The sequence below is a fragment of the Capricornis sumatraensis genome, chromosome 23, assembly GCF_032405125.1.
Source record: "Capricornis sumatraensis isolate serow.1 chromosome 23, serow.2, whole genome shotgun sequence".
In the NCBI taxonomy this organism is placed as follows: Eukaryota; Metazoa; Chordata; class Mammalia; order Artiodactyla; family Bovidae; genus Capricornis; species Capricornis sumatraensis.
In genome coordinates this window covers 9664224-9692028 of record NC_091091.1, presented here as the reverse complement: position 1 = coordinate 9692028, position 27805 = coordinate 9664224, and the positions used below count along the sequence as shown (strand labels likewise).

Here is a 27805-nt window from a genome sequence, read left to right as displayed (position 1 = left end):
TTTGAAAAGTCTGCTTTTATTTAGAACTGCTTTTTATGTAAGAAGTTATCAGCACGTGCATAGCGATTTGTATGGTGGAGGCAAATATTTTCTTCTAAGAGGGGTGAGGAGGTGGAGGAGAAGCAGATTATTTCTGTGATTATTGTTGTTTTATTGAGGACACAGTGTGACTGTTGTCACCACCAGAAACTCTGTACTGAAAAGGCAGGCTGAAGATACCGCAAGAGCATAAAGAGCATAAAGGATTTCATAAATGAATTATGAAATTACACCTGCCAGTTATAAAGGTATGAATAGTACCTTTACTCTTCATTTTTGAAGATACAAACTAATGCAACAGAGAGAATGAGTTAAGTGCTTAAGCAGCTGACTTTTTTAAACTCTATAAAGGAAGTGCCTCTGGAAAGAAATCACTTCCAAGTGGAATAATTAAAGTAGTTTGCTAGAATTTTTAATCAGTTGCACTTTGAATTCCTAGTTCCACTTCTTTTGTGCTCATAAGCTCATGGTTAAATTCAGTTGCTTTGAGTTTAACTAATCAAAGGCCTTGGAGTGAAAGGTGACATCTTGGGAGCCCATTTCTTTTGGAAAACAGACTGTCATGTTGACAGAAATGACCATAAGTCCACTGGGGTAGTTGGAAGAGCACCCCCCCAGGTGGTGAGAATGGGAAAATATTTAATTAACTCTAAGATGTCTAAAATCTAAAGGGATAATTAAATCTAAATTTTGCTTCCAGTTTCACCTGGTAGCTATAACAGACCGGAACATTTAAGTGAGATGCTTCACACCTGCGGCCTCATTTTCATTTTTTTCCCAGTAATGCGGAGAGGTAGACGTATTATCAGCTCTGCTTTATGGATGAAGAAGGTTACCTCATCTCCAGATTTTGCAGCTGGTTACATTTAGAGTTTGTCATTGTTCCCCGTGTGGCCCCAATTGCTCCTAATATAGTGTTGATTTTTCTGTGTGAAGTAATCCAGAGGAGGTTCTGGGTTCAAAGCAGATTTTTGAAGGGGTTTTAAGCTCCTCATTGCCCCAGTGCTAGAATATCAAGGTTCCAGGAATAATGCATTTACTTTGGAAGCTTGCCGTTTACAAGTATTTACTAAGCAAGCCCTCTTCTTCACAAGCCCTGCTGATCCTGAGGCTGTCTCATGGTTGCTGGTTTGCGGGAACTTTCTCCTCCTTTTTTCTCAAAGCCCTGCTGGTTGGGTGTGTGTAGATTCTTCTGTTTCTCACCAAGTATGGCTCGGCCATTCTCTGATTTTAATACCAAGCACCTGAGTTTATGGTCATCCAGTGGGTGCATCCATCTAAGTGCACTCCTGCAGTGTTTTATATGCTATGAGAAATGTTTTAAGATTTCTACTAGCATTTAGGTTAGTGCTGAACCTATTTGTTAGGAATGATAGGGTCGTGAAAAGCATGCTCTGTGAACGCTAAAGATTTCTGTTATTGTTGAAGATGGGGTAGACTCAGGGCGTCTCACCAGGGGTGGCCAGTTCTGAGAGTCCATCTGCTGGATCCGACTTTCAACCTCTCAGAGCCTCTCTGCCAGGCTCCTCTGTCCATAGGATTCCCCAGGCAAGCATACTGGAGTGGGTTGCCATTTCCTTCTTCAAGTGACATTCCCAACCCAGAGATTGAACCCATATCTCCTGCATTTGAGACAGATTCTTTACCAATTGAGCCACCAGAGGATCTTCTGTTGGGTTGCCACATAATACGGAACAATGCCACTTTCTTAGAAGACAAAGAACTACATTGTCTGTTCCAGGATGGAATATGGCTCACATGCCACCTCGTCGTTCTTGGCATCTGTTTGACACTGAATACCCACCCACCTTCCCAAGCAAAACAAGGATGCCTTGGCTTCCTCCTTAAACCTCTCTGAAGCCCCAGCTGCTTTAAGTGAATGGAATTCTTGAGGGTGTTGAAAGGACATGCGTCTGTGCTGATAAAACCATTTGGGGGTGACCTTGAGAAAATTGTGGGGAGGAGGAAGTGTGCCAGTCCACTTTGATTTTCACAACTGGGGAGATGGTAAGTTCTGGAAACTTCAGCTGCAGAGTGTATGTTGCTGTTTAGCAGGATGGTAAATCACATTTTTGAAAAGATGAATTGGGATCACTTTTTACAAAAGTGGTGGTGATCAGTATGTAGCATAACTCGTCTCCAGTAGACCCCATTTCCTTTTCAGTTTCTTGGATCTTGTGCGTGCTCTGCGTTCAGTCGTGTCCAGCTTTTTGTGACCCCATGGACTGTAGCCCACAAGGCTTCTCTGTCCAGGGATTCTCCAGGCAAAAATACAGGAGTGGGTTGCCATTCCCTTCTCCAGGGAATCTTCTGACCTAGGGGTGGAATCTGCATCTTTTGTGCCTCCTTCACTGGCAGGCAGATTCTTAAGCACCTGCACCACCTGTTACTTAAAAAGTACACAAGGACGTGGACGTGCCATGCTATGGATACGGCATGTCTGCTCTGGCAAAACATTTCACAGCGTGCTGTGTGTTCTTTACTCAAGATGGACAAATACGGGGTGGACAGCAGTGTCAGTAAGTGGGTTTGTGTCTTGTCATACCCAAGGAAGGATTATCAGTAGAGTCACCTCAGACTTGAATAAGGTACCCACAGTATGCCTTGCTGAGGGCATTTGCTACAACTGGACAACAAAGCTCACTAGTGGAGACAGAGAATTTAGAACCCAGGAGGTGATAACTCCACAGTTCTCTGAAGTCCTGTAGATACTGGTTCAGAACAGGGGTTTTGGAGCCTGATCTTGGGCAAGTTATTTGAGTGCTCTTTGCCTCAGTCTCCATTCATAAAATCAGGTGATACGACTTCCTTCACACGGCTGTTGAAGATGGTAAGGATCAAATCAGAGTATTCAACCCAACTGCTTAAAAACGGAGCCTGACCATAAATGGGGTGTGCCAATTTGGTCTTCTTTGTTGCTTCTGCTTTTTCTCCTGTGGCAGTGTTGTGCCTATTTCTGGGTTTATGTTTAAGTATGTGTCCAGAATGGAGTAACCAGGTTTTTGGAGAGGCTCTAGAAACTCTATGAACAGTGGTTAAAGATGCTAAGGATGTGTACCGTAGTGTAACAGCTTCGAGACAGTAATCATATACTGAGAGGTGATCACTTCTGAATTCTGAGATACTTCATCCAGTCTAAGTGCTTTCTGTTAAGGAATTGTAGCTTGGTATAAAAGAGGTCTCCTTTAAACTAGGATTTAATGGGATTCTTTTCTGGTTATCAGTGCAGTCTTTAACACCGTGGCTTTCCATGGTGTGTGAGTTACCCCTCAGGACACATTGGTCATAGTTTTGATGGACACAGCTAGGGTGGGAAGAGTGCTGCTGGTATTTAGCAAGTAGAGACCAGGGATGCTGCTGACATCCTGCAACGCACAGGACGGCCCCAAACTGACAGCTATCCTTTTCAAATGTCGAAAGTGCCAACATTTGAGAGACCCCGGCTTACCTCTTCAATATATGTGTTTCTCTTTGTGAAATCTGAGTACTGATCTTGGCTTTAGCAACATCACAAAGTAGCTTGAAGAGTATATTTATGAAAGGGCCTTTGAGAGTTAACGTATTCTGAAATCTGCAGATGAGTACAACATATACATTTTATCAGCAGCGACACAGTAAAGTATCACTTGCTCCATTCCAGGGAGAGAATCTGATAAGTCTGTGCTTGAGACTCAGCCCTTCCAGTTTAACTAGCTTTGTGATTTGGGGCAGGTTTCTTTAGCATATCCCTAAAATCAGTTGAAAGTTAATGTCTTTGACTTATGAGTTTCACTGTGTGTGTGTGTGAGAGAGAGAGAGAGAGAGAGACAGAGAGAGAGAAAGAGAGAAATAAGGTTTGGATTGAAAGATCCCCAAGTGTATATAACCCACCTGCTGTCTACCTTGTAAAAGTAGAATGCTTTGTAGCAGTGTTCATCTTTCAAGGAGGTAGTAATGAAAAGTTCCCTGAGTTAGAAAGAGGCTCTTACTCAGGTTGGAGAGTGGAAGTTAGTGATTTTTTAAAGAGAGTTTACTTCCTAATTTTTTTCTCAGTCCTCACTGCATTGGAAGTGAATTGTTTAAAACTCACATAAACAATGAACTGAGCCCTTAGATGGAGAAGGTGTTAGTCCCCCGACAGCTGGCCTCTCTATGGGCATCAGGAAACGTTCCTCCTTGGAGCGGCAGGGAGAACTCGTGGCTGGCTTACACCCTGAGAGTGATGGCAGCCCCGAGGTGAAGTGTAGCAGCCAAGCCTCAGTGGCATGTGGAAGGGAATGACTTGAGGACCAACTTACACTTAGGAGAAATTTATAACCCAGACTAAACCCTGTTAGTGCTTGGAGGCTTTCATTAAGCTAACCTTCAAGCTTGCTTAACTCTACTGATGGTACAGAAATAGAAGGTGGTGTTCCAGACCCTCGTGGTCTCCAGCTGCTCTTGAATTGCTTGGTAAACAGTCTTGGTGAAAGCTCAGTGATTCTAATGGAGAATCTTGAACTGGTTACACAAAATTGCATACCACTGTGGGGCAAGAGTTTGATAGTCAAGCCAAATGGAAAGTCAGGTTAATAATAAACTAAACGAGGTTAACAGAGGCATCACAATTTTAGATAGTACCAGTGACCACAATTCTTGAGACAGCTTAGATGATTGCTCCACCTTGTAGGTACATCCTTGGATATATCATTTTGATTTCTCCCATGTGGGTGAGACCAGAAAATTCCATAAGCTGCTGAAAGTGTTGTGGAAAGTGTTGGCAGGCTGATTATGGGTTTCCAAAGGCCCCTGGGCATCAGCTTCATCACTAGTGAAACTGTGCAGTAGTGGGTACCAAAATCCAACTTTTAACCTTGTGCTGAGTCAACAGATCTAAGATAGATTTCTTTGAGTCTTGAAACTAGAATCTCACCAAAAGACCCCAACAAATTTTCAACCTAAAAGGAACAAAGAGATTTAAAATGTCAAAGTAGAGCGCAACAGGATAGCTCACCCTCCATGTCTAAGGCCTGTTAGTTTGTATTTTTGGCGTTTAATGATTTTTAAAAAAGTGTATGTCTTTCAATATAAGTTGTGAGTGGAGTTTTTTTTTTTTTTTTTTTGTTTTTAAAGCAGTCCATCCCCCTTTCCTGAAATTCCTAAAACCTTCATGTGGAATCATCGGCTTCTACCCCAAGTGTGGTGTGCATACCATACATGAAGGCCAGCAGGGAGATCCCTTCTGCTTTCTGACCTGAATTAAAAGATGAGACCCCAAAAGAAACTGTAAAATAGCTCTATAATGAATGGATCACAGAAAAGATAGGTGAAGTAAGTAAAGAGATTAAACGGCTTCTAGGGTAAAATTATAGCTTAGTCAAAGGTACTGACATCTTAGTCTGAAAAAGGATCCCTTTGAAGGGGACTTCAGTGGAGTGAAACTTGGAGAGGTCAGGTTGGCCTTCCTATTGCAGAAGGTCCCCTGGCCCTCATACAGCCTCACTGGATCTGCCTGTGGATCTGACCCCAGTGGTGGGGCCATCTGTGGGTTGACATCAGTTGGTTAGGTTCCAAACCTGACTTAGACTGTAATCTTGCCCTCATCACTGAACACCCCTGAGCCTACCTGAACACTCATGTGCAATGTCAGGCCACCCAGGAAGCCACAGAAGCCCTCCTGTGCCTGTGAGGCATTCTTCTGATTCTACTTTGGGTTCCTTGTGAATTATGCTTTTTGGGAGACATAGGATCAGCACATATCAGCATCCAACATCTGGTCTGCATGACGGTATTAAATTGATGTTCTTACTTGAATGTCACCCTGAGCGTGGTTAGCCTGAGCCATCTCCTGACCACCACATTTAGGAGTTGCAACATTCAGGGGTCAGCCTTGGACTGTGGCAAGTCCACTCCAAGATGATGGTATTCTGTAGAGACTAGCTGCATTCTCCAGTGTTTGTCTTTGCCCTGAGTACCCTTTTCTGCATGACCAGCAACGTAAGAAGGTGATGCCCATCCTAATGGTAGTATCGTTTTTGCTTTTTTGAAAATGATGAGAAGAAAAATGAGTTTAACAGTGCTTTGTCATGCTGGAAATGCAGTGGTCTCTTGTTAGTGAGTCACGTAAACGTGAATAAAGCTAACTAGAGTACATTGTTATTGTTACAATTACAGTGTAACCTAATTCCTGCTTTGCTAGTTAGCATATCCTGTAATTCTCATTTAGATGGCACAAATTACTAAGCAATTACAAAAGTCCCCAGTCAAAGCAGTTCATAGCCAGCATTTCACAACAGCGTTTTGCAGTGTGATGTAATATGGCTAAGATTCTTGTGATTTATAAAGCATACTTCTATTTGTTTCTCAGGATAACATGGCCAGTTCTTTGGGGGCATTTGGGTTCCAAAAGCTGTGGTACTTGTAAAGTCTATTCACGTTAAAACTATCCTTTTAATATTATATTCCAACAGATATACTGAAGCGATTCCCTGAAGTTAAGTACTTTTGATAGGAAGTGATTGTGTGTTGTTGAGGCATGGTTGGATAATACCAGTCTACCAGCCTGGGAGAGTCACCTTCTGAAATCTTTAGCATTTACTTCCAGGAGCAGAATTCTCAGGAGAAGCAGGAGCCTGATGTCATTTACGCTGATGATGTCCGTGTAAAGGCCAGACATGTGAAAGGGAATGTTTCTAACCCAGAAGTTAGTTATGGCTGGTCTATATCAAAGGGAATGTCTTTCACAGTTGCAGCAGCACCGGGATAGATGAAGGTATGTCATGTGGCTACCGCACAGACCCAGGAAGACAAGAGGAATCCTCTTGGAAAGAGAGTAAGGATCGGGCTGGGACAACAGGAAATTAGCATGGGGCGGAATAAGCATGGGGTAGTTCCCATTGGGTTGAAAAATAGGGAACACAGAGCAAGAATTCTGTTACTTACAATTCCAGAGCTCCTCTTCTTACTGGAGTAAAGCCTATACTTCTCAACAACCCACATTTCCTCCAGACCTTCATTTTCAAGCTGTCATTGTGTTTAAAGGAGGTTTATTCTCTAAAAAATTTGTTCACCAAGGTCTCTGAGTAAATTGAGTGCTTCTGTGGTTGGGGATAAGGTAGGCCAGAGGTGGTTAGATTTTTACACTGTGAATAGAATGAAGAAAAGGGCTGGTAGTTCTACAGTTCCTGTGTTTCTGTCTGTGCCACCGGGTCCCCACCAAAGCACGCACAGCAGGAGTCCTTTCCCACCACAGAGACGACCGTATACTAGACCTCTGCTGGCCAGCACTGTAGCCCCTGGCCACGTGTGGATATTTAAATACAGTTAAATGAAACATTCTGTTCTTAGTCATGCTAACCACATCCAAGTACTCAGGAGCTACCTGCCTGGTGGCTGCCATCGTGGGGTGGAGCAGATAGAGAACATTCTCATCAGTTCACCCCAGGAAGATGATTCAGCCGTAAGAAAGCACTGGATCCATTTTCCTATGTACTGGCTGCATCTCTAAGCAATTCCTATGTACACAAAAACATCTCTAGTATCTAGCAGTCGAGTCTTTTAGGCCAAATGAAGGTATATTATCGAAAACCATAGTTTTCCTCCAGTTTCAATTTTGAATCCCAGCAGAGCATGACTGCTTTTGAGTCAAGGTGAATTACCAGCACATTATAACGTAACTGGTTCCTCAGGGACTAAGTAGGAAAACAGAAGCCGTTTTGTTTACAGTTGAGGGTATTGAGTGAAGTTCCTCCATAGGTCATGGTACAGCAGAAGCTCGAGGAAGAAACCTAGAGATGAGTCACGACTGTCCTCAGGCTGGAGCGACTGGTGGTGGAGGCTGTTACTGAAGCTCAGGCGCCGATAAGAGCCAAAGCCCCAGAGGAGAACCCAAGATATCGGCAGATACTAGCAGATAGAAAGGTGAGAAGTGTTCCACTTTGCCGTCCGCTCTGTTCTCCGCCTTCTGCCTCTGCCTCCTGTTGGTTGAATCCAGCAGGTTGATTCCCTGTGACTCTGCAGAGCTGGGGACCAGAAGGGATGGATCTGTTAGCCCAGGGCTGACTCAGCTGGTATCAGTTGATAGAGACAGCTGTTATATATAAGGTGACCTCCAAAGGTGGCCCCCAGCAGGCATGCACAGTGGTGCGGTTTTCTGCACAGCACTTACCGGATTGCTTTCTGTGTTTCTCTCTGGAGAGGAACCAGAAGTCCTTGGCAGCAGGGACTGTGTTGCAAGCATCTAGGTACTTCGGGCCCCTGGCACATGGTGGGTACATGTTTAGGTTTTTAACAGATTGGTTCACAACTTACATTCTCTGGAAGATGTGTTTCTCAGAAAACTTTTCTTTCTTTCTCTTTTTAAAGAATATGTTTGCACTTGCCAGTTCCCTCTCCTAGAGGGTAGGAAGGATGAGGAACCTAGGACGATAGTAACACGAGTAAGAAGAAGAGCAGGCACGGGGAGGGCCTGGAGGTAGGGAACCAGGGTAGGAACAATCTGGGGAGTTCATTAGGGTCTCATAAATAAATGTCTGGATGAGCCTACTTATCACAAGGGCTAGCTTCTCAGAATCCCTGCAGTTTGTCATTTTGGCCCCAACTAGGGAAAAGCAGAGGCCTCTGAAAAGAACAGCCCCCAGCAACTAAAAATACTAGACACTGATTATACAGAAATGTAATTCCTAGTATTATAGAAATAATTCTTAGTATGCTGTCAGCTTTGACTGTTTCTCTCCCAATATTTTAAAATTTATTCTAATCTCAGAGATTTTCTACACTGAGCCCACTACTGTCCTGACTCATGTGGTGATTTATGATAACAGTGAATTTGCACCCAGCATAAAGAAAGGATTCGATAAATGTATGTTCACCAAGTGAATGGGCGTATGGTTAGGAATCATACTTGAAAGCATTTGGCTGTTTTTCCTAACACGAAATCATTGTGGAGAGTGCTGACCTAAACCTGTACGTTTCATTATCTGCACTATGTTGTGTGGCAATATTAGTTTCCTTACAGCTGCTCACCACGGCTGGGCCTTCTCTCTTTCCTTCACAACTGTTGTGTAAGCCTGGCACTTTGGGGTTCCTTGAGCCACTGAGGCAGACCAAAATTCAGAGGCAGGTAGAGTGGTCTCCTATAGGACGATGGTGGTGTCACGGGGGTGATTAAATAACATCATACAAGTTTGTTTTTATGCCGAGAAGCTCTGATGGCAGGGAGGATCTTACACCTCCCTGGATTGTAATGACGCACATGACCCCCTCTGAAGGCCAGGGTGTAGGCAGCGACAGCGGTTCCAAGCAGGAGGGGACATACTCCATTTAGGAGAAATCTGTGGGGTAGACTTGGTGGGATTTGGTGACCATGTTTATGTGAGAAAGGGACGGAGTGGGGCAGGGTGATGGCAGTTCTTGACCTACGAGAGAGTGCCTTCCCCTACTGTTCCTTCTCTTCCTTCTCTCCAAAAAAGTCCTTTTTTTCACGACGTGGAGTTTAAGCTTACAACCAATTACACGGGTCTAATCTAACCAGGAGATCCTCTAGGGAGAACCACACTTTTTTCCCCCAAAGTAATTTTCATCTAAGTGGGGAAACAGTTTTAATACAATCAACAAATCATAGAACTTCTTACCTTCTGCCCTTCTATGACTGTTTCTTAGAGTTTTGTTGGAGCAATAACTTGAAAAGTGAGGAATAGAAATGTCGGATTTTTCTCGTCTCCCTTTTTAGCTGTATTTGTTTCCTGAACAGATCTCCTGATCTTTGGAGCCTGGAGTGCTCAGCAGATTAGGGCTCAGGTTCTCCATGTGTCAGAGTGCCAGGTGTGGATAACTAACGGCATGTCAGGTACTGTGGGCTGGGTGCTGGATTTGTGTTTCGCCTATGCTAGCTTAATTTAATCCTCACAGCGCTATATTATAGATAGCAAAATTATATATATATATATATATATTTTTTTTTTTTTTTTAAGAAGTGAGCAACTGAGGATGAGAGAATATAGGTAAGTTTAAGGCCGTGCATACAGGGACAGAATTGCAGAATGTTAATTGCCTGACTGAATGAAAGAAAAATAAAATTCAGAGAAAAGGGTGGGCCTTTTCCGCCTCCTTACGCCAGTTATCGGTTTACTGCTTGTCAGCCGCAGGCTCACACTTCACTGCCTGATCTGCAGACATGGATCTGGGCCCCTGAAGTACTTTTTCGCTAGCTCACTTGCATGATGTTGTTAACCACTGTTGGTAGAAGACGCCAGAAGGACACTGCTGGGAGGAAGGCCCTGTGCCTCCCGGGTCCGTTGTGCTCCTTGGCAGCCCCATGCTGCATGGGCAGTAATTCACATCCTCAAGCTTTGAACACTATAGAGTTTGATTACCTGTGTTATCCATATAGTGACTTATCACTAAGGGTGCTGAAGATTGTTTCTTTCCTTTTCATTTTTATGTTTTGCCTCTTAAACCTTGGATAAATACATGGATAATCAAGAGTTGGTGCCATTTATGAAATGTCATCCAACCAGATGACATCCCATGCTTTTTGTTTAATGCATGTGAAGATGTTTGTTCTGACCTAGAATTATAATTGTTGTTCGGTCGCTAAGTCATGTTTGCAGCCCCATGGACTACATACAGCACGCCAGGCTCCTCTGTCCTCTACTGTCTCCTAGACTTTTCTTAGTTTCACGTCCACTGAGTCAGGGGTGCTATCTAACCCCCTCATCCTCTGAATTATAATAACATGTGAAATAATTCAGTTTGAGATTTATTTCTGAGTCTTTGTAAATATTTGCCAAAGGACATCACAATGTAATATAGGGTTATGTTTTTATTTGTCTGTACTGGGTTTTTTATTTGGTTTGTTAGTGCATTTCTTTACTGCTTTCTTGTGAATTTGGAAGAATAGACCTTCCAGAAAAGCTTTTTAAAGATTTTCCCTCCAGGTTGCTTTCTGCGTTCTATAGCTTTGAACTACTGCATTTCATGGCAGTCTCTTGCCCCCTAACACCATGCAATGCATAATTTATCATTTTGTTTAAAACATTTGAAAGGGACAAATACTCAGCCTTTACCTTGAACCCAAGTTGGTACTTGATCTCTCTGTGCCGCTTTCATTTTCTCTATTTAACTTTTTATTTTGGTGTGTTTTTCTCCCTCAGAACTCTCCTAAAGAAATGTTTAGCTCATTAAATATGTTTCCAGAGGTTCAGACTTTAAATTTTTTAAAAATTAGATTTTATTGAAAAACAATGTATAGAGAGATAACTGCCCATAATCTTAAATTTAGGTAACCCATGTTGATGTTGAAGATAAATAAAAAACAGTGCATGTACGTGGTTAGCATGCAAATGATACCAGAAGGTACAAAAAGAGAAGGAAAAGCCTCTCCTCAATGTAACTGTTACGTTTCTTGTGGTTTCTTCCAGGGGAAAAATGTTTTTGGCATATATCTGTATCTGTCTGTCTGTGCTTTTCACATTTTTTTCATAAAAGGATTCAATTACACATTTTCTGTACAGTTTTTGGTATTTTTCCTGTGTGTGTGTGTGTGTGTGTGTTTTAGAGCTCTTTCCCATCAACATACAGATATCTTCCTTTTTCACTTTAATATGATATGGTTAAGCTTTCATTGTTTATCCACATTATGGGTGTGTAGTAATTGGTTTTACCTGTGGCTTAATTCTAGCTAGTTTAGTAACTTCCAGGTATTTGTGGGGAGGAGTTGTGGTTACCTAGTGGAGTTACTGTAGTTTGCTTCTTCGCAGGTAAACATCCTGCTGATATATCAGTAGGTTATATTCCTAATAGTGAGATTGATAAGTCAGAGAATAAGTGCATTTTTAACTTTGTTATTATTCAGTCACTTACTTGTGTGCAACTCTTGGGGATCCCATGGACTGCAGCATGCCAGGCTTCCCTATCCTTCACTATTTCCTAGAGTTTGCTCAGATTTATGTCCATTGAGTTGGTGATTCTGTCTACCCATCTCATCCCCTGTCACCCCTGTCTCATCCTGCCCTCAGTCTTTCCTAGAAGCAGGGTCTTTTCCAGTGAGTTAGCCCTTCATATCAGGTGGCCTAACTATTGAATCTTCGGCTTCAGCATCATTCTTTCCAGTGAATATTCAGGGTTGATTTCTTTTAGGATTGACTGGTTTGATCTCCTTGCTGTAAGGGCTTTCCTGGTAGCTCAGGTGGTAAAGAATCTGCCTGCACTGAAGGAGACCCCAGTTTGATTCCTGGGTTGGGGAGATCTGCTGGAGAAGCAATAGGTTACCCAGTCCAGGATTCTTGGACTTTCCTGGTGCCTCAGCTGGTAAAGAATCTGCCTGCAATGTGGAAGACCTTGGTTCTATCCCTGGGCTGGGAAGATCCCCTAGAGAAGGGAACAGCGACCCTCTCCAGTATTCTGGCCTGGGGAATTCCATGGACTGTATAGTCCATGGGGTCGCAAAGAGTCAGACACAACTGAGTGACTTTCACTATCCAAGGTACTCTCACGAGTCTTCTCCATCACCAGAGTTCAAAAGGATCAATTCTTCAGTACTCAGCCTTTATAGTTTAACTCTCACATCCCTATATAACTATTGGAAAAATCATAGCTTTGACTGTATGGACCTTTGTTGGTAGTGATGTCTGTGCTTTTTAATACACTGTCTAGGTTTGTCATAGCTTTCCTTCCAAGGAGCAATTGCCTTTTAATTTCATGGGTACAGTCGCAATGGCACCCCACTCCAGTACTCTTGCCTGGAAAATCCCACGGACAGAGGAACCTGGTAGACTGCTGTCCATGGGATTGCTAAGAGCTGGACATGACTGAGCAACTTCACTTCCACTTTTCACTTTCATGCATTGGAGAAGGAAATGGCAACCCACTCTAGTGTTCTTGCCTGGAGAATCCCAGGGACAGGGGAGCCTGGTGGGCTGCCGTCTGTGGGGTTGCACAGAGTCAGACACAACTGAAGTGACTTAGCAGCAGCAGCAGTCACTGTCCACGGTGATTTTGGAGCCCAAGAAAATAAAATCTGTCATGGTCTCCGTTTATTCCCCTTTTATTAGCCGTGAAGTGATGGGACAGTATGCCATGATCTTAGTTTTTTGAATGTTGAGTTTTAAGCCAGCTCTTTGACTCTCTTCTTTCACCTTCATAAAGAGACTCTTTAGTTCCTCTTCGCTTTCTGAGATTAGAGTGGTATCATCTGTGTATCTGAGGTTGATATTTCTCCTGGCAGTCTTGATTCCAGCTTGTAATCCATACAGCCTAGCATTTTGCTTGATGTACTCTGCATATAAGTTAAATAAGCAGGGTGACAATATACAGCCTTGATGTACTCCTTTCCCAATTTGGAACAAGTCCCTTGTTCCATGTTCAGTTCTAATTGTTGCTTCTTGAACTGCATGCAGGTTTTTCAGGAGACAAGTGAAGTGGCCTGGTATTTAACTTTGATAAACATTACCAAATTGTACTCCAGAAAGGCTACAGAGATTTGTTGTCTTTTACCAAGGTTGTATCCTTCTCAATCTTCCGCTCCCAGGCCCTGTAAATCACCAGACTTTAACAGTTTTGCCAGTCTGATAAGTTAAAAATGTTATCTGTGTATTCACTTGCTTATCTTTAATTACAGGTTTAATATCTTCCCATAGGTTTGTTGAGCATTTGAATTTCTTTCTGTAAATTGTCTGCTCTTGTGCTTTATTTTGGACTATCTTCTTCCTCTTCCCCCTCTTTTTCCTCTTCTTCCCTATAGGGTTCTTTAATCTCTGTCAAATTGATTTATATGAGCTCATTTTAAATTAGGGAAATTAGTCCTTTTATATATGTATTGCAAATATTTTTTTCTCCTGTTATATCCTGTCTTTCAGTGTTCATTAAAAACATTGTTGCTGTAAGGAACAGAAAACTTTTTTTTTTTAAGAAATGAAAGAAGAGTGGAAATTTAGAAAAGTTGGCCATACTCTGTGCTGTGTCTAAGCCCTAGTAGTTGTAGTTTGGGAGAGTGTGTCTTCTAGCCTTGGAAACCCCATGCCATCTGACACACCGAGACCACTCAGAACGAGCAATGGGTATTGGTGTCCTTCCAACCTCCAAATTTGCCTACGTCCTCAGTAATTTATTGGGTTTCTTAAGAGCTGGTGAGGTAATGAACAGCCATATCTATAAATGTCAAATTTAGCCACTTGATGAGATCATTCCTGGTGGCCAGACACCATGGGTAATTCTCACTTCTGTGTCTTAGCACCTAGCACAGTTCCTGACATGAAACACTGTGTATTGAATTTATGGATGGAGACCAGGAGGAGCAAGAAATTCTAGTAAGAGATGTGCAGGAAAAATGAGCTTGAGTGAAGAACTGACTTTAGAATGCTCTAGTCAGCTTGATGTGTTCATGCCTAGTGGCCAGAGCACTTCATTTCCTACATTGTAGCCCCTCTTCATTTAGCTTCTAGACAGCAGGGGTGGTTCTAAGATAGTGATACATTATTTATCTCATGATAAATTTTATAGAATATTGAATGTAGAGATAGTGAACTGGCTCCAAGTTCACTGGAGCCAGCCTCTTCTTTCTTTGTGTTCATGTGGCTACCTCTCCACTGGCCAGTCAGAATCATATCTATTCTCTTGTGAGTAGAGTGTTACCAAAACAATATTTTTAAATCTACTTTTAAAATCATCAAGAGATCAAGAATGGATATCTCTCCAAATTTCTTCAAAGAGCAGACTTCTCATTTGAACATTTAAAATTTAAGATTCTGGTTAACAAGAATTGAGTATATAAAGGCTGGTTATATATATATAATATAAATTGTGACTCAGCCTGAATCCAAGGAAAATATTTATTTCACTAGTTCTTTATTTAATTAAATATTTCCAGAGAAGATGTTAAGGATTTCTTAAAAGTTTATATATATATATATATATATATATATATATAAATATAAATATAATATACACTTCATACCTTCACACATACAGAAAGCCTTTTAACAGTATCCTGTAAGGGGCGGTATTATGGTACAGTATTTTCTTGGTTTGACCTACAATGCTACTCCTTGAAAAGTTTATCAATAAATCTTAATTTCCAGTAGGATCCTGGCCTCTTCTTCAAGCCGTTTGATCTAAGATGAGATATCTGATGGCTTTGTTTACTCTTCATAGTTCCATGGAGGCAGTTGATTCTGTTAAGCTGAATTTACTGAAATAAGAGCTTTACAATAGGAAGACGGATTTATTTTTGAGAAAGCTAATGCCAAGCTTTGACTTCTGTAACTGTTCAGTGATATTCAGTGCAAAAATAATTGGACATCAGAACATTTGGAGGACTAGCCATTGTTGTTCTGGATGATCATGGTGCTTATTAAGCCTTTCTTTCAGTACAGACTGCTGAAATAAGTGATGATGTCATTAATTGGTCTTAACCAGATAAATTCTTTTGTAGTTTGAGAACAGCGCTTTTCTTTTCTAAACAGGATATCAAAATGAAAGATGAATAGAGATGTGTAAAAATTCCTAGTTGTGACAAAGGGAAGCTCACAAATGATTTCTTGGGCACAATAGTTATGTACCACTGTAATCCACTTTGTATCTCCAGCTTTAGCTTATTAATCAAGTTGACTAAATAAGGCTGACAGAAATTCTTTTGTAAATTTGTCTTTGACATTTTATACAGGAGGATAAATGAATAAGACGAATGGACTCTACTTTGAAAAATGAGTTTGTAAAATCAGGGGTGTCTGTGGTTTGTTCCACTCAGTGTGGGTGGGTTGGCAGGTGAGAACTTGGTGCGTTGTCAAAAGGCATCAAGTGGGCCTTAGAGAAACTAAACAAATGAAAGATAAAATATTAATATCAACAGTTACCATTGTAAAAAAAAATGGTAATGATAACCCTCTATGCAAGACAGCAAAAGAGACACAGATGTATAGAATGGACTTTTGGACTCTATGGGAGAGGGAGAGGGAGAGGGTGGGATGATTTGGGAGAATGGCATTGAAGCATGTATATATCAGGTAAGAAACAAATCGCCAGTCCATGTTCAATACAGGATACAGGATGCTTGGGGCTGGTGCACGGGGATGATTCAGAGAGATGATATGGGGTGGGAGGTGGGAGGGGGGGTTCAGGATTGGAAACTCATGTACACCCGTGGCTGATTCATGTCAGTGTATGGCAAAACCAATACAGTATTGTAAAGCAAAATAAAGTAAAAATAAAAATTAAAAAAAAGACGCTTTGAGAAAATGCAGAACTTTGGTGGGATATTTTTGATTAACTGGTATAAATTTTTGGTGGTTATACACCTTTTGGAGGAATGCTTTGCAGTTGGAATAAAAACTATGACCCACTCGAGAATGAAATGAGTGAGATGTACAGTGAGTGGGAAAGCGGAGGCTTTGAAAATGGAAATTTCTGCATTTGATTCTTGTGTTGCCCCTCCAGGCTGTTCCCAGATAGGGAATACACTCTCTCCACGCCTCCCTTTTTTTAATTTGTAAAAGCGGAGGTTAAAAGACCTACCTCAAAGAGTTTTGAGAGAAGTAGATGAATTTGTTATAGTCATCACTGGACGAACACGTGTCCTTCCTCTAAGGAAGTTTCTGGCATTGTGCAGATGGAGAGAGCAGCTGCCAATAATGGTCTGGGTCTGATGACACTGAATGGACCTCTTACAACACTGGGTATGGGAAATGGGGCTAGTTGAGAACTTGCTGTTTTTCAGGAAGGCAGAGATGTGCACTGTTATTAGAATGTGATAGTTAATGATTTTTCCCATTGCTGGCTCAAGTGTCAGATAATTGACCCCGGTTTATGTTGTACGTCTCGAGATGAAGCTACGAGTCCCACTGAGGTCAATTATAGGCAGAAGTATTTATATTGGGGCGTTTGTGTTTCTGGAGTCCTCTGCCACTGGGTCTGGTCACGCAGGCTAATTATCGCCACTGTGAGACAGCAAAGTTGCCTTGGCGGCAGCTGCATTAAAAACTGGTCACAACACATTGAGCCAGGGCACTTGGGAGCTTCCTGCCCAGGTAGCCTCTGGCCTCCGTGTGGCCTCACAGGGAGGTTGATTACATCATTGTTGGTCATCAGACAGGTTCTGATGACAGTCCAGACTTTGATCAGTGCCTGATACATCCTGATCACATACTCATATTGAACATACTTGCGGCAGTGGAACAAAAAGTCAGTGCATGTGATTTTTTTTTAACCCCAGAAACATTTTGTACTGGTATATAGCTGATTAACAATGTTGTGGTAGTTTCAGGTGAACAGTGAAGGAACTCAGGCATACATAATACATGCATCCATTCTCAACCAAACTCCCTGCTCTCTAGGTTGGCATATAACATGGAGCAGAGTTCCATGAACTATACAGTAGGTCTCTGTTGGTTATCCATTTTAACTATAGCAGTGTATACAGGAGCCTGGTGGGCTGTAGTCCATATTTCGAAGAGTTGGACACAACTAAAGAGGCTGAGCACGCATGCATGCACGCACACACGCACAAGTGCCTGTGATTTTATATTTCTCTCTTTTCCCCCGCCAAAGTAGTTTCTTTTCATGTTTTTTTTCCCCTAACTAATAATGTATTTATATATATATGCTAAGTGCTAACAGGTAATACTTATTACATACTGTACTCTAAGTGCCTTGTGTATATCATATACTTAGTTAATCCTCATAAACTATAGTGTAGGTGCTATTATTATCCTTGGTTTACGAAGACAAAAAGCTGTGTCACAGAGGGGTTGAGTAATTTGCTCAAGATCTCACAGCAATAAACAGATGAGCCAGGATTTAAATCTGGATCATCTCTTGACTACTACTATATCAGCCTTCCTCTTCAATAAGAAAATTAAGATAGTTAAAAAGAACATTAAAAAAAAAACAACATATAAATCCTGTGTATCCGGTGACATCCATTTTCAACACTTTGGTGCACTTACTTCCAAATTTCTTCCTTGAACTTTGATGGAAAATCCTCTCTCCCCATTTCTACTTCCAAGGGCTAATGAAGCATTGTGAACAGCTTGTTATTTATCTTCCCAAATATACATGCAAACACATGCACAGGCGTAGATCATTCACATCCATTTCTTAATGTCCTACTATATGTATTGTTCTGCAAGACACTTTTTCACTTAGTATAGGCTGGACATAGTTCTCTATGTATTGTGTATAATCTAACACATATATTTTGATTGATAATTTAGTATGAATTGTACTACTTCAAAGGATGACTGTACCATAGTTTCTTCCAATGTACTGCTTTCATTAACGGACATTTAGATGGCTGCCCACTTTTCCCTACACCATTTACAGTAACTGCATATATTTTACTATGTGAAATTACTATAACTTTCCTCTTATGAGATTCAGGTTGTTAGAAAGTACTAGGATGAACATTCTCACAACTTGAGGATGTTACTTAGTTACTTAGTTACTTCCTGGTCCCTAACCAAACTTAATATTGAGGTATATTTTATATACTGTACATAATGTAAAATTCACCTCTTCTAAGTATATAGTTCTGAGAATCTTAATAAATGTACTGAGTTAAGAAACCAACACCATAAATCAGTTATGTTAATGGAACGTTTTCATTGGTCCGGTGAGATCCCTTTTCCCCGTTTACGCTTACTCCCCTTTCATCCCCAGCCCCGGATGACCACTAATCTACTTCCGTCTCTACAGGCCTTTTCTGGACATTTCACATACTCTGTCACTTTTAAGAGTTTAATATCCATGAGTAGTATTTCTTTCCTCATTCTTGAATAATTTGGCTCACATAAACTCCTGGCTAGAATTAATTCATTATATTAGGGCTTAGTACTGTCTTTCTTGAATATTATTATTAATATATATTTTTATCTTATGTTCCACAAGCTGCAATTTGAGGCTTCCTCAGTAACCCGTGCCATATCAAAAGAGAACTGTTGGGTAGTTTTCAACTTGTTTAGTTAATTTATTCATGTGGTGGATTGATAGTAATGGAGATTCTTGACTTAGTTTGAGAATATGTGCTGATTTCACAGAAGACATGCTACCAAGACATGTCAAGAACTTACCCGAACCTCACCTTTGAGAAAGGGTGCCAAAAAGTTCTTGGCTGTGATATCCCAAACCAGTTTGGGGTACTAAGTGTTACCTTCATATTGCTTAGAAAAGTTGGGCAACCCATTTGGACTGAACAACTCTGTAGTGTTAAAATAATTCAAAAATTGTAAAAGTTACAGTTGCCATTCAGTGCTTTTATAAACTGTTTTGAATGAAAAGCTGATAATTTTAAAAGGATAATTTCATTTCAATATTTATTATTTCAACATCTGATTATCCCTGCAAATACTTTAGATGCCTGCTCCCTGCATTTGTCGAGGTGTGAATAATCTCATTATTTTTATATCGTCTGTTTTGGCGTTTCCATTTGAAGTACACATACATTTATTTCTGTTATTTCAAGTGAGTAATTACTATTGCCCAAAGAGCTTTTCAGTTTTAAGAAGTTCAGAGAGAGTAGAGAAATAAGCAACAAGCCTGCCTCTTTTATTAATGAGAAAAAATGCAGTATGATATTAACTACATGCTAAGATATCTGTTAGCACACCAGAACGTGAGGTCCAGGTGTGAGATTATTTCTGTGTGTAGCCTTCTGAAAGTTATCTGGTACATGGAAAAGATACTCCCAAGTCATACACTGAGGAGATGTGAAATGATTCAGCATCACAGTTCTCAGATGCCACGTCACTTGTTGAGGTAAATTTCATCACCATCATCCCTGCATAGGCCCCCAAACTCATTTGCCTTTAGCGGCTCCTTTATGAGTCAGTGATTAACTCCTGTGGAAGGGAAAAGCTCTTTCTTTAAAAGCAATAACAGATTTGTCTTGACTACCTTTGAAACCTGAATGATTGCTTAGGTAACAGCTGTCGCGTCTTAACGATCTTTGGCAAATGGGAAAGGCAGCTTTCTCAACTTGTGTTTGTCCTACACAGAGAAAACCAAAGCAATGTAGAGTGGTCGATGCTTTCCCAGAAAAGGTAACTCGTGTGCATAGAGGCAAAGAGTTGTAGACAGATGTCTACCCAGATGTCTACAACTTTCTGCCTCTATACACACGAGTTACACCCAGGCACTTTGTCCTTCAGAACTTTTAGAAATTGATTTTCTCTTTCATGGAAGGGGAGTGAGCTGTGATCAGCTGTGTGTGTGCTTGAGGCTCGTCGGAATGTGGTTAAGGCTGGCTGTGCCCTCTTCTTTTCCCCTTTCTCTCTTGATTCTGTGTCATGGCTGACACCTTTCATTTAAGGGTTGGACCCGGTCACTCCCATACTTATTCTTTCCTGGACCCTCCAGTGCTTTCATCTCGCTTCACTGTGCATGGGTACGGTTTCAGGCTGCAAGGTCCTTCCCTTGAGTTGGGCAGTGACAGTATAAACAGACACTGCCTGTGGCCGTGTATCTTGCCTGGCATCCACAGAGCACCCCATCCTGAGTGAGCTCTTATCTAGGTGTGCAGTGAACCAGCCCCTCAAGGATGGTAATCTGCTGTTTGGAAAGAGTGTACAATTTGAATCTCTAGATCTGGCAGCTGCATCAGATATCTTAGATGATCAGATTCCCTGCAAGAGAACAGATTGTGGGGGTATTGATGTAAAAAGGAGGAGCTGTTTTCTGGGGAGTTTGTTTTTGATCTTACAGTACATTAATTTTGAGTAAGTTTAATAAATCAACTGATGTTCACATTTTGAGTGCCCCATATTTTCACAAGACTGTGCATTCTTTACAAGTGTATATCTTGTAAATAATGTTACCTTGCCATATATAGATTTCTTCATTAACAGAGCCCCTGAGTTCTTGCTCAGGGAATCACTGAGGTGTGGGAACTCAGCTAATTATAGGAGAATCTTTGAGTTCTTTAGGGAGGCAAGATGTGAAAAATAATGCCATTTGGGGGATGTGGTTGTTAGTGGGGTTTGATGTGAGGAAGTGTACTACTAAAAGCAGCCATGATTGATTGAGCACCTACTGTATGCCTGGACCGTAATAGGTACCTTGTAATTATTTATTTCAATTAATTCTATGTAGTAGGTGATGGTGTCTGTATTTTTACATACAGGGAAACTGACCTAGACAAGTTAATTTTTCCAAAGTCACAGATGGAGTTTAAATCCTGTTCTTTCTACTTCATAACTCATTTACTTTCAAACTAACCTGTTCATTGCTATCCCTGGTTCCAAAATATCTCCCCCCTCTACAGTCCTGTGTTTTAACTTCCCTTTTGTATACTCTTAACCTGCTGCCACTTACAGATAGATCTTCTGAAATGCCCATATCCTGGGGAAAAGAAACACCTTTGTAGTGTGAGTTGGCTTTGCTTTGCTTTGCCCAGCTCCTAGCTGAGCAGACTTGGACTTGACATACAGAGGGTTGTAAATGCAAAGGAGAGAGAAGAGGCAGTGTTTAACCTTGGCCTCCAGACAGACTGCCCTTAGGGCCCCCTCTCCAGAGCCTAGGAAAGTGCAACCTCCAGAGGACATGACTGCTGAAAAGGGGCTGAGATTTCATCAAGGCCGGCTGTCTCCCTTTCATTTTTGTTCAAGTTCTTTATCAAGGAAAGATAAAAATCAAGTATTTTGTCAAAGAAAGAAGAAAATAGAGTGGGTGAGTCCGGATCTTGGTTTAGTTCCTTAGAGAAAGTTTTTTCAAATACAGTTAAGACCCATAATTGGATGATTAATCACTTGAGAGCAGAGATAATGAAAAAATGACCCATGCCTGCCATCAACATTTTATTATACTGGTATTTATTAAATACCGATGCTAAAGGGATCCGTTAGTCTTTCATTTAGTGTCGAGAGTGTTTTCTTTGGATATCAGCCCTCTGTTTCATGTTCCATGTTGTCTTTCCTTCACAAACTATAATCTGGTGTGCCATCGATGATGTCCAGTCTTTATTTCTTTAAAGCCAGAGCATGAAGACTTTCCAAGCAGCTCAGTACCGAATCCGTCTAGATTTTAAGTTACATTTTCCCATTAGAGTCTTACCTCCAATACACCTAATTTTTCAGCGGTCATTGTTAGCTATTTACATATTTCAGGTGTTTCTGAAGCATTCAGTTTAGTTTTATAGAAACAGCAGCTCACTGTTTTCAAACTCAGATTTCATTTATTAGTTCATTTTTTGTTAAACTATGTAATAACAGAAACAAGTAAACCTGCACAAACAGGTTTAGAAAGCGGATGTAACTTGAGTCTTGGTTAAGCATTGCACATCTGCCAGCAGGAACAGAGCTGTCAGGCTTATCTTAGTTAATTCCAGTCAGTGACAGTGAGTGGTTACTTAGAGGGAGGGGTTAATCTAGTCTAAAGATTGGTTAAGGTGGACCCTACCAACTTGTTACTATGCTTTTTACTATGAATTGCGTGGTGAGTTGTAGACGTTCAAGACACTAATCATCACAGTAGCCCATAAAGGTGTTTTTTGGTATCTAATCAACAAAAATAAGTAACCATGTGGCTAGAGTGATCAGGGCATGGATTTTGCCATTACCTCAAGGCTTGCTGGGCTTCCCAGGTGGTGCAGTGATAAAGAACCTGCCTGCCAGTGCCGGAGAACAAGAGACACAGATTCGATCCCTGGGTTGGGAAAATCCCCTGGAGAAGGAAATGGCAACCTGCTCCATCATTCCTGCCTGAAAAATTCCCTGGACAGAGGAGCCTGGTGGGCTACAGCCCATGGGGTTGCAAAGAGTCGGACACGACTGAACAGCTGAGCACATGGCTTGCTATCTCATGATATCCCTGGATTCGAGGGATTAGCTCATGAGTTAGACGTGAGCCAAAACTCCCAGCTAACTCAAGTGCTTCTGCCAAGCTCTTCCTGTTACGTAAAAACTAAAAGGAATCCATGCAGATTGCAGTGTTATTCTATTTACGATAATTAGTTCACAGAGTATAATCAGCTCATGTAGTGATTTGTTAATTTGGTACATTACTTGATTTGCTTTTAAGAAGCAGTCATTACCTTCATTATTTCTGCTTTTTAGTTAGGCAGCAGTTTCCCTCGTAGCTCAGTCAGTAACGAATCTGCTTACAGTGCAGGAGACCTGGGTTCGATCCCTGGGTTTGAAAGATCCCCTGGAGAAGGAAATGGCAACCCACTCCAGTATCCTTTCCTTGAAAATCCTATGGACAGAGGAGCTTGGTGGGCTGCAGTCCGTGAGGTCGCAAAGAGTTGGACACGGCTAAGCAACTAACACTAGACAGAAGTTCACACCACTCATACCTTGGTAAGCCATTTGGTGTTGAATGAGAAGCAAAAACCTAGAAAAAGAGCAACTTTGACTCTTAACAGCCTGAACACTGGGGTCAGACTTGTCTTGCTTTCCTGCCTCTCAAATTAAATTAGCTATGACTTAAAGCAGAATGTATAGACAGCTATTAAAAAAAACCTAAAAAATAAAACTCTAGTGTTTTTGATATTGCATGTTTATTTCACATAATCTCAGATTTATTTTTATTTGCGTCTCATAGTGCCTGGCACCAAAATTTGTATAGACCTCTTGAAAGACCACACCCTCTGAGAAAATTCACACTTTGAAAGTTACCGATAATTGCATGACAAGAGAAGTTTTCTTAGTGGTTGTGGTTCTTGATCAAGTCCGCAAAAATTCTTTCCTGTCATGTGTCATAAAATATGGTCCAAAAGGCATATAACATACCAGGGGAAAGCCAGCATTATGCCATCACCCATGCCACCATCCCTGACTCTAATTTCTCTTGAAGAAGAAAGTCACGTGGCTGGTGACGTTTTGGATCCACATAGCACACACTCAGACTTGTTAAGTTATCAGCGCTGAATCTTCACGTCTCGTCCAGTTGTTAGATTTGGCTCAGGGATTCCTGGTGGGCACAGCAAAATGAGAAACAGTGTAAGATTCATATTATCCATAAGATGGGAACCGACCAGTTTTTTAAGAAAAACAAGTTTCTTCTAAAAGTTCAGAGAGGGACTTCCCTGGCGGTCCAGTGGTTGAGCCTCCACGCTTCCACTGCAGGGGGCACAAAGTGAGTTTGAGTTTGAACCCTGGTTCGCAACCTAGGATCCCACATGCTACAAGACATAGCCCCCCAAAAAAAGATCAGAAAGGAAGGGTGTGAAAATGGAATGTTAATATTTTTGCCCTTTAACCCAGAGAATGTCCTTACGTGACAGTTTTCCCTCCAGTTTCTATGTGTCTGTATATAAGGAGGATGTATGACTCAGGGGCAAAGGTGAGGAATCTGGATGTTAGGGTAGGGAGGACCTTGCTCAGGGAGGATTGAGCACAGTCTCCCGAGGACACATGTGAGCAATAGGGTTCTCCTTGTTTGGGGACTTCGGTCAGCTCATCTGCAACATCTTTTTCAGCTGCCCGTTCAGCCATTGCTTTGGTTACCTGTATCCTGGATGTCCATCCTAATAGAAAACATTTTGCCCAGAGAATCTTTTTTTTTCTTGTTGAGAGACAGATATCAGATGCACAGGTGTAATTATCCCCAGTAATTCTTCTCAGAATTCGGTGCCTTTATCAAATGGAATTTCTCATGTATCATTGCTTAACAATGCCTCCTTATCTCCCAGTACTGGAGTTTCTCAGATATTTCTTGATTTCCTTATCAGCCTCTGGACCTAAAAAGGAAATGTGGAGTGAGTTTGGAAATAGTAACAATGATAACACCTCCCCACCCCACCCCTGCCACATACACACAGAATGAAGCTTTTGTGTGTATCTTCCTGGTAAATGGCAGGCGGTGATGTTGGCGTCTTTAGATTTTTATCATCCACCTGATTGTGAGGTGTTCTTGCTTGTCAGCTTGACTTTTTTGCCTTTTTTTTTTTTCTCTTGTTGACTTGACCTGATTTTTGTTTTTTTGTTTTTTAATATATATAATCATCTTTATTTATTTTTGATTGATGATTGTTTTATAATATTGGTTTGATTTCTGTCATACATCAACATGAATTAATCATAGGTTTACGTTTGTCCCCTCCCTCCCACTTCCCACCCTTTCCCACACCTCTTGGCTGTTGCAGAACCCCAGTTTGAGTCCCTTGAGTCATACAGCCAGTCTCCACTGGCTGGCTGTTGTACATACGTCCGTGTCTATGCTCCCACGCTGCTCTCGCCATGCATGTCCCCCTCTCCTTCCTCTCTGCCGCCCTTGACCACAAATCTGTTCTCTGTGTCATTGCTGCCCTGCAAATAGGTTCATCATTACCATCTTTCTAGTTTCCATATATATGCACTAATACATGATATTTGTTTTTCTCTTTGGCTTATTTCACTCTGTATAATAAGCTCTAGGTTCGTCTGCTTCCTTAGAACGGACTCCAGTGCATTCCTTTTTATGATGGAGTAGTATTCCATTGTAAATATGCGCCACAGTTTCTTTGTTCATTCATCTGTCAGTGGACATCTCGGTTTCTTTAGGGAATCTGGAAATAGTTTCATTTTTGACGAAGAGCTATGGGTGAAAGCCCCATTGCCTGTGGGGACTTCAGGGCGGGTAATATTTGGGGATACTTTTAGGCTCAGGTCTCACCTTGCTCAGAGAGTGTTGTGTGAGTGGGCAGGTTATTAAATAGACAGTGGTTTCACACAGTATATTGTGCATCAACTCATTGTATCGTGCACCTTACAAAAACGAGCGGTAGGAGCTCCAGTAGATGTTGGTGAATGCATGAGGCTCGGAGGAGAGAGCTTCTGACCGGCGCTTTGGTTACTAGTTCTCTGTTTCATTCTCCCATGCAGCAGAATTTTTTTGATGTATTTGTTTTAAATAGCCCTTAACATTTTGCCTCTATACTTAACAGTCTCCACTTCGCCTCTGTATATTTCTTACATTTATCTCATCCTTCCTGCTCACTACTCAAATACACACTTGCCCTGCGATTTCACCTCCTTCTCCTTGAATTCTCTGCCAAGTATATATTGTTTGTGTTTTTATTTATTGTATTTTGTTTCTGTCAGAAGAAAGCCTAGCTGAACATTTATGTAGTTTTGGCCTGGGAAAAAAACTTGGTACCATTGACCCAAAATGGTAACTGGAAAGTACAAAGAAATAAAAATGATAAAAATTAATACTTAAATATCAAATGCCTGATATATGTCAAAAAAGACTCAAAGAAAAATTAAAAGGTGAATAACATGTAGAAAGAACATTTCTTACAGTCAAGTATATAATAGAAATAATAATACTGATTGTTATTCTACAATGTTTTATACTCTACACTGAACATCCACACAGTTTATTCCACAAAGACTTCATACTTGCTTGCTAAGTCACTTCAGTCGTGTCTGACTCTGTGTGACCCCATAGATGGCAGCCCACTAGGCTCCCCGTCCTTGGGATTCTCCAGGCAAGAATACTGGAGTGGGTTGCCATTTCCTTCTCCAATGCATGAAAGTGAAAAGTGAAAGTGAAGTCACTCAGTCGTGTCCGACACTTAGTGACCCCATGGACTGCAGCCTACCAGGCTTCTCTACCCATGGGATTTTCCAGGCAAGAGTACTGGAGTGGGCTGCCATTGCCTTCTCCGAAGACTTCATAACGGTCCTGCAAAGAAGGTAGAAAGCAAGGTTTCTGAGCACAGGCACTAAGGGCAGGTCATTCTTGGTTGTGGGCCACTGCCCTGCTGAGTAGCACCCCCGGTCTTTACCTACTGGATGCCAGGAGTCTCCCGACCCCCACCCTTGCCCATATTTTGACAACCAAATGTCTCCAGACATCCCCAGATGTCCCTGGAGGACAGAATCATCACCAGTGGAGAACCACTGCCAGAAAGAAATAGTATCTCCTTTTTCATAAGCTGGGTGAAACTCTAAAAAGTTAATTGTTTTGCCCCAATACACCCCTCCCCTAAATGACCTATAAACCTGACAGTTACAGGACATTGCCATGAATGCTTTGGGTAAAACACTGCTGCTGCTGCTGCTAAGTCGATTCAGTCATGTCCGACTCTGTGCGACCCCATAGACGGCAGCCCACCAGGCTGCACCATCCCTGGGATTCTTCAGGCAAGAACACTGGAGTGGGTTGCCATTTCCTTCTCCAATGCATGAAAGTGAAAAGTGAAAGTGAAGTCGCTCAGTAAGTGTCTGACTCTTCGTGACCCCATGGACTACAGCCCACCAGGCTCCTCCGTCCATGGGATTTTCCAGGCAAGAGTACTGTAGTGGGTTGCCATTGCCTTCTCCGGGGTAAAACACTAACTGCCATCAAATGGATTGACTGTGATTTTTCTAAGCCAGCTATCTTCTATTACAGACATCTCTGAACTCAACTTTCTTCTCAGTTGATTCAGTCATGATTTCAGGCTTTTTTCTTCCCCCAAAAGAAAAACATGGCATTATAAGCTTCAATAGAAATCCACATTGAGACAATTTTACAGCACATGCCTCACTCCCCCCCCCACCCAAGGGAGATTGATTCTATCTTAATTTGTACAGGATTTATTAAAAAAGCTATTGCTCTTACAGCTAATGTACCATCCAGCCTTTATGATCCACCTCTGTCAGACACATAGAAAACACTGAAAGTATTCTCTTTTTATACAAGCAACATAGCAAGAAAGCTAGTCATATACTGGGAGGTAAAAGCAGAGTTGAAGACACTTTGATTATATGACCAAAAATACTTCCAAGTAGACTTGAACTTCTGTTGGAGCTTTGTGAGTTTCCTTAATGATCTGACTGTGTGTGGTCTTATTCAGTGCAATAAATAGCAATTCTTTCTTTCACATTATCATCCTTTCCCCATGTCTGAAAAAATA

General features: G+C 41.4%; 1 protein-coding gene across 3 annotated transcripts in view; it reads left to right on the top strand.

The window, feature by feature from the left end:
- SGMS1 (sphingomyelin synthase 1) overlaps positions 1-27805 on the top strand; it is a 168696-nt gene that overhangs the window by 62056 nt on the left and 78835 nt on the right. The window contains exon 1 of one of the 3 annotated variants that reach the window (XM_068961332.1): positions 7855-7917. The exons of the other annotated variants lie outside the window; for them this stretch is intronic. The gene's annotated coding sequence lies outside the window, so the exon portion shown is untranslated. Of the gene's footprint in view, positions 1-7854; positions 7918-27805 lie in introns of those variants that run through there. 3 annotated transcript variants of the gene reach the window in all.